Source organism: Chrysochloris asiatica, unplaced genomic scaffold, assembly GCF_000296735.1.
Source record: "Chrysochloris asiatica unplaced genomic scaffold, ChrAsi1.0 scaffold00033, whole genome shotgun sequence".
NCBI classification, from domain to species: domain Eukaryota; kingdom Metazoa; phylum Chordata; class Mammalia; order Afrosoricida; family Chrysochloridae; genus Chrysochloris; species Chrysochloris asiatica.
In genome coordinates, this window is record NW_006408551.1 from 15,344,728 (window position 1) to 15,352,331 (window position 7,604).

Below are 7,604 nucleotides of genomic sequence, written 5' to 3' on the forward strand. Positions count from 1 at the left end.
AATTGATTTTGTGAAATGATAGAGGCCATGTGCGCTGAGCGAGCGCCTGCTGCCTCCCTTCCCCTCTGGAGTGTGTTCGACTCTGGGATCCCTCCGGACTCTCCTGCCTGCCTGCCAGCCATGGCTGACGAGGAAGCAGCCTTTGATGATGCCGTGGAAGAACGGGTGATTAATGAGGAGTACAAAATACGGGAAAATAACACCCCTTTTCTTTATGATTTGGTGATGACCCATGCCCTCGAATGGCCCAGCCTAACTGCACAGTGGCTTCCAGATGTAACCAGACCAAAAGGTAAAGACTAAGCATTCATCGACATCTTCTGGGAACACACACATAAGATGAACAAAACTACCTTGTGATCGTCAGGGTGCAGCTCCCGAATGATGATACATCTCACTGTGACAGTGAGAAAGGAGAATTCCGAGGTTTTGGCTCAGTTAGTGGAAAGTTTGAAACAGAAATCAAGATCAACCACGAAGGAGAAGTAAACAGAGCCCATTATATGCCCCAGAACCCTTGTATTATTGCAACAAAGACTCCATCCAGTGATGTTCTTGTTTTTGATTACATGAAACACCCTTCTAAACCAGACCGTTGTGGAGAGTGCAACCCAGATCTGCTTCTCTGTGGACATCAAAAGGAAGGCTATGGGCTTTCTTGGAATCCAAATCTCAGTGGGCACTTGCTTAGTGCTTCAGATGACCTTACCATCTGCCTATGGGACATAAGTGCTGTTCCAAAGGAAGGAAAAGTGGTGGATGCAAAGACCGTCTTCACTGGACACACAGCAGTAGTTGAAGATGTTTCTTGGCATCTGTTCCATGAGTCTCTGTTTGGGTCAGTTGCTGATGATCAAAAACTATGATCTGGGATACTCATTCAAATAATACTTCCAAACCAAGTCACTCAGTTGATGCTCATACTGCTGAAGTGAACTGCCTTTCTTTCAATCCTTATAGTGAATACATTCTTGCCACAGGATCAGCTGAGAAGACTGCTGCTTTGTGGGATCTAAGAAACCTGAAACTTAAGTTGCATTCCTTTGAATCACCCAAGGATGAAATATTCCAGGTTCAGTGGTCACCTCATAATGAAACCGTTTTGGCTTCCAGTGGTACTGGTCATAGACTGAATGACTGGGATTTAAGTAAGAACAATCCCCAGAAGATGGGCCCCCAGAATTAGTGTTTATTCTTGGTGGTCACACTGCCAAGATGTCTGATTTCTCCTAGAATCCCACTGAACCTTGGGTGATTTGTTTTGTATCAGAAGATAATATCATGCACGTGTGGCAGATGGCAGAGAACATTTATAATGATGAAGACCCTGAAAGGAGTGTGGATCCAGAAGGACAAGGGTCCTAGATATGTCTGTACTTGTGATTTTAGACTCCCTTTTTTTCTCTCAACTAAAAGATCGATTTAACACTGATTTTAAGACAAGACTATGTTTGGATAGCCCTCTATAGGTACCATCAACAGTGCTATTAGCCCAAACAACACGTGTTTTCTAAATGTTAATTGGGAGACTTGATTTAGCAAAGTCACAGACTTATATTTGAATTTTCTAGAAACAAACCCAAGTCTGAAGTAGCCAGAGACTGAGGAATATGTGTGTGTGGTTATTTTTCTTCTTAAGCTATAATCCCCAGTTTTTCAGATGTGTTTTAAGTAAAGGCTAGAGCAGGTAAGGAATATAGCCAAGGAGCCATGAAGTATAATACTGCAAGATGTCATTTTTATTCAGGAAACGGGAGATTCAAGTCATATAGATTGCTACTCTAAAATTCTCACACCTGACTTGCCATGATGTACATTTTCCTATGTATACCAGTCTCTCCATTCCTTCAGTTAAGTCAAAACTTTATTCTCCATGTTCCTCTTTTCATATATATATGAAAGCGTAGTGTTTACGAATTGGGCTGTGAACCGCAAGGTCAGCAATTTTGTTTTGAATAGATTTTCGAGTTGTATTGAAATCTTACATGAAGAAGAAATTGGAAATACAATCACATCAAAGAACAAATTGTCATGGCTTTGCCATTTAAGCCAAACAAATTTTGAAGGGCATATTTCAAAAGGGTGTGACTTTATAACAATTTAAAAACACAGTTAACCTAGGAATGCAAAACATACAGTTATAGGTTATTTTCAATACAAGAAAACTTAAAATTTGTTTGCTTTCATTTCTTAAAACTACTAAGACAAAGCACTAGCTTGTATTTTTATTTACAGCATACTTCATACTCCTATGTAATCTATCCCAAATCCAAAAAATGAAACTGTTCAAAACCAGAGGTTCTGCAAAATCATGATTTAACAGTGTGCCCAGCTTGTTTTGAAGCTAAAATGAAGCCTGAAACAATAAAAACATCATAACCCTCAGAATAAGGGAACTCTGCAAGCCCAATAATGTCCAAGAGCATTTATGAAAAGAGGAAAAATAAAAAGACTTGAGTATATACACAATAGTGATTCTTCAGCCCAATACACTTGTCTATTTCCACTGTTGCCCCTAAGTATCCTGATAAAATGCCTGGTTGTCATTATTGTAACCATAATTACCAGACTAGTTACCACCTTGTTGAAGCGGCTGCTGAGCAATGGGTTGGGAACCCCAGTTCTGTTGGTTCTTGGTCTGATGGCACTTGGAATCAGGTTGGTTGTACCCATCTGCCTTTCTCTTGCTTCTTAACATTGCCTGATAATTGCTCCAAGCTTCACAGCCTCTCTGTTGTTGTACAGGACCCCCTCTGCTACCCCTGGAGCCTCTTGGTGATCCCAAAGTTACTCCCCTCTGTGAATAGCCAGCTCTACCTCAGAGGTGGTGCTCCCCGCCCTTTTGGTGGTGGTGGAACACCTCGCCCTCCCCTTCCTCCTACTGTATAGCCATCATCGTAGCTGTAGAAAGGGTCTTCATAGCCTCCACGATAGTTATGATAATCATTACCGGAGTAATCCTCAAAGTAATCTTCATAGCCATAGTAACCAGGAGGGTATCCATATCCACCTCTCCCCCACCATGACCCCTACCTTTAATTGGAGGTGGCATGCGAAGAGGATGACAGTAGTGATCTTCATAGGCAGTGCTTCTGGCAGCCTGGTTAGCAGCTTGGCGTCTTTCCTTTTCTTATTTGGTGGCTTGGTTTAAACTATTTCAATTTCTTCCCCTTCTTCTGTTTCTTTGCCATTCATTTCATCCATAGCCTTAACAGCTGCTCCTCTGTCTTCAAAATGAACAAAATCTTAATCTTTCAACTTCACTCTTTGAAGTTTTCCAAATTCAGAGAATGACTTCTCTAATATTTCTTCTGTAACAATAGTCGCCAAGTTTCTCACGAATTAGACTTTTACCTTCGCCATGACTTCTGGATCTGGTTCTTCCACAGGATCAGCCCATTCAACTGTAACTACATTTCCCCACACTTTCACTTTTCCACTCATCAGTCGTTGCCTGGCTCGTGCTGCTGACTTGTGATCCTCATATTCAAGGAAGCTGACCCCCGATTCTTCTTTTGGTCATCGGGTTGATGATAGAGGATAACGTCCACCAAACCCTCTGTGACTTTACTGAATTCTTCCAGGATGTTTTCTTTAGTCTTATTTTTTGGAATTGATCCAACAAAAAGCCTGTTGTTTGCCACAGAAATGCACACTCCAAGGTGTTTCCCAGGACGAATTTCATAACTGTCACACAGTTTAACAGCTTCCTGTGCAGCTTCCTTTCCACAGAAGGTGATAAAGGCATACATACCCTCTGTTCTACCCAGACAGTGGATTCATCCTAAGACGCAGATCCCAAATGGGACCAGCTTTCTCAAAAAGGGACACCAACTCATCCTCATCTAAATCTCTTGGTATCTTACCTACAAAAACCTCTGTTCCAATTCCAGGTTGCACCCCAGAGTATGCCCCATCTGGAGGAGGACCACCATACTTTCGCTGACCTGTGGTTACATCCAGAGTATAGTCAGTTCTCTCAAGCAAAGCCTTGATCTTTGCTTCATGAGGGCCCTTTGTGGACTCTTCAGCCTTGCTCCCCTGTTTCTCCCTTTGCCTATAGGTCTTCATAACTCCACAGAAAAATGCACTTTTGTTCTGAACATGTGAAAAGTCATTCTCCTTGAACGGTTGTAGTACAGACAGAGCTCCTTCTTCAGTAAATTCCCTGAGAGCATCAATTACTCTTTCATCAAGATATACATAAGCTACCAATCCAGGGCAGATCAGGGGCCGGCAGCCAGGCCCATGAGAATCAGTGTGAGGCACTTTGAAAATGACTAGAAATAGTGCATACACCACCCCCAGCCCCCCTCATGGACAGAGCTCCCATTTATTTTTGCTTGTTAGTGTATTTCTCATAGTGATTTCATATTATTTCTTTCCTTTCTGTGAAATTGTTGGGTTTGTTTTTGTTTTTTAACTTGGGACCACCAAGTTGTAAAGATAAATGTTTTTACCTGATAGTTATACCACAGCAAGCTGAGAAGAGTGAATTGATCGTTGATACACTTGTTCTTAAAATTAAATTAATCCTGGATAAGAGTTGCTGTTTTTAGAAGTTAGTCCTTGACCACTAGTTTGGTACCATCTCCCTTTGGGTGACCTGTTTAACCAGCAGGCCTGTTACTCTCCATGACTACCTGTGTAAGTATTTATAATGGAACCAATTGCTTTTTTACAAGAAAAAAAAAAAATCAATTTCATGTGATGTATGTCTCCTGTAATAATTTGGCATGGTTATACGGTGGACATCACTGAAAGATAATAGCAATAGAGAAGTCAGTGAACTAGAGAGACTTTCTATAGGTAGCTATGTGGGTTGTTGAATTCTACTCTCAAATTCAATGAGCATTGTTGACTGGCAGCCATTATGCTATTCATTCATTATGAATTGTGTATTGTTTCATATTTAACTAAACCACATTTTCAAGAACTACCTTATATGATATCTACATAAACATCAGTCTGATTATGTAGAGAATCACTTTTTTCCCCCTTTTCGTACTATATTTGTATAACATGGAGTAAGTCAAAATTACTTTTCTTGTTTTTTTTCCAAGGACAGCTGGCGATACGTATATCACGTATTAGTTATATAACAGAACCTTATCATATGCTGCCACTGATGGAATAAATATTGCCCATGTAATTGAGAACTTTTGAGAAATATACTATTATCATATGCTAAAAATGTGTAATTAAATTTTGGATATATTAAAATATATCATGTGATGATATTTGAAAGATTAATATGATCTATTCCTATTTACTTTAAGTAATTATTAAAGATGTGCCATAATAAATTTAATACAGTAAGTCCCTGGATTATGAACATCTAGGGTTAACTCTTACTTGCCCTTTGTTACTGTGTGCTGTCGAGTCAATTCCAACTCACAATGATCCTGTATCCAAGAGTGGCTGGTGGGTTTCAACTGCTGACCTTGCAGTAACCAGTCTGATGTTTACCCTGCAGTACCACACCAAAATCCTTTACTGTTATGTAAATTTGACCTCATTTTGAAATAATGGAACTAACCCTTAAAACAGATTCTTCATCATCATCACCTTCTGTAACTCTAAAAATGGGTTTAGATCCTGGAGCAACTTTGAACCAATGAAGACACTCCAAAAGCAAAGGAAAGGAGAGAAGGTGGTACTGACCAACCAATGGGGAATCTGGCAACCACAAACTCTGTTCTATTGAGACTCACTTAGGGAGTCTTTTGGAAGAAGTCTTTTGTTTTCTATAGAAATTAACATAGCTCAGGGACACAGAGATTACACAATTAAACTCCAGGTGGGACATAGTTCAAAGTACAGTGAGGACAATATCAGTATCTAATCAGTATAGTACATCAAGTCATACCTCTCCTCCCTTGAAAATCCAATCATATACACCCTCATAACATCAGCCTTCTGGGGGTTTCAGTAACTTCTAAGATTACTCATGTGACAAACAAAGCCATTAACATTCTAAGCAGTTGAGCAAGAGGTTAGGGTAAATGGAAATTCATAGGAGACCAAAAATGACGTGATTTTGGACAAAGTATAGAATAAAAGGGTCTAAGCTGGTTAGTCTATCACCTTTACTTGATGCACATGCAACTTTTAAATCACTGGAAAGGCTTCGTGGCGTTTTGATGTACTAATCCAATCCATCCACTGCTGTCAAGTCACTTCTGACCCTATAAGACAGAGTAGAAATGCTCCATAGGGTTTTCAAGACCATAAATCTTTAGGGAAGCAGACAGCCTTATCTTTCTCCTGCAGAGCAGCTCGTGGGTTTGAACCAACCTTGGGGTTGACAGCCCAACACATGTACTTTGCCACCAAAATAAGGCTAAATACGAAATATGCACCAATTCCAATTTAATACACTCTACTTAAATACCTGTTGAAGAAAAAATCTTATGCATACAGTGGAGACTGCCTTATATTCCAGTTACTTGAAAGTTGTCATAACCTGATTAGAAATAACCAGTTTTCAAAGAATACAATAAAATGCATCACTAAAATGATGGGGAGATTAATCGCTGATGACTCAGAAGGCAACTCAGTCTCTTTCTTACAATACCTTCTTTTCATAATGTTAAGTGCTGTTGAGTCTGTTCCAACTCAGCAACCCTGTATAGAGATTCCAAGGAGCGGCTAGTGGGTTTGAACGGCTGACCTTGCAGATCAAATTGAGCTTGTGGTCCAGCGCATTATCTCACAGCGCCGCACTAGAACTTTTTTTTTATAATGGTATTGTTAAGTGCCGTCCAGTAGGTTCCAACCCATAGCGACCCTAGGGTTTCCAAGGAGCAGCTGGTGAACTTGAACTACCGACCTTGGGTTTCAAACCTACTTTACAGTCCAACAGATTAACCCACAGTACTACACCAGGACTCCTTTTTTTTAATATTGTTGTTGTTGTTATATGCCATGGAGTCAGTTCCGACTCATAGTGACCTTGTACAGGGTTTCTGAGGCTGTAAATCTTTACGGGAGCAGAAAGCCTCATCTTTCTTCCACAAAACAGCTGGTAGTTTCAAACTGCTGACCTTGTGGCTCATAGCCTGATTTGTAACCACTACGCTACCAAACCTCCCTTATTATAGGGTGGTTAAAATTGGGCTGCTAATCTCATAGAACAGACTCCACGGCACATAACAACAACATTATAGGGTAAGGAGTCCTGGTATAGCACTGTGGGTTAATGCACCTGACTGCAAAGCCATTTGAACTGCAAGGTCAGCAGTTCAAGCTCACCAGCCACTCCTTGGAAACCCTATACAGGGCCGCTATGGGTTGGAACTGACGCGACAGCACCTAACAACAATTATAGTGCAAAGGAGCTCAAATAGTGTAGCAGTTAAAAGTTGTGGTGCTAATCTCACGGTTAGCAGTTCAAAACTGCCAGTGTTTCCGTGAGAGAAAGATGAGGCTTTATGCTTCCGTAAAGATTTATAGTCTTGGAAACTGACTCCATGGCACATAACCACCACCACCATTATAGGGTAAAACTAAAAAATTCTGATTATTTAAGTGTGCTGATGATTTGGATTACGAGTAAATTATAGAGTATGAGTTGTTATATATACTATAATTCCTCAAGGTCG

General features: G+C 40.4%; 2 pseudogenes; one reads left to right on the forward strand and one right to left on the reverse strand.

Moving 5' to 3' along the window:
- The first annotated feature begins 120 nt into the window (after positions 1–120).
- LOC102824427 lies at positions 121–1,365 on the forward strand (annotated as a pseudogene).
- Positions 1,366–2,497: 1,132 nt separating this feature from the next.
- LOC102824048 lies at positions 2,498–4,212 on the reverse strand (annotated as a pseudogene).
- Positions 4,213–7,604: the final 3,392 nt, after the last annotated feature.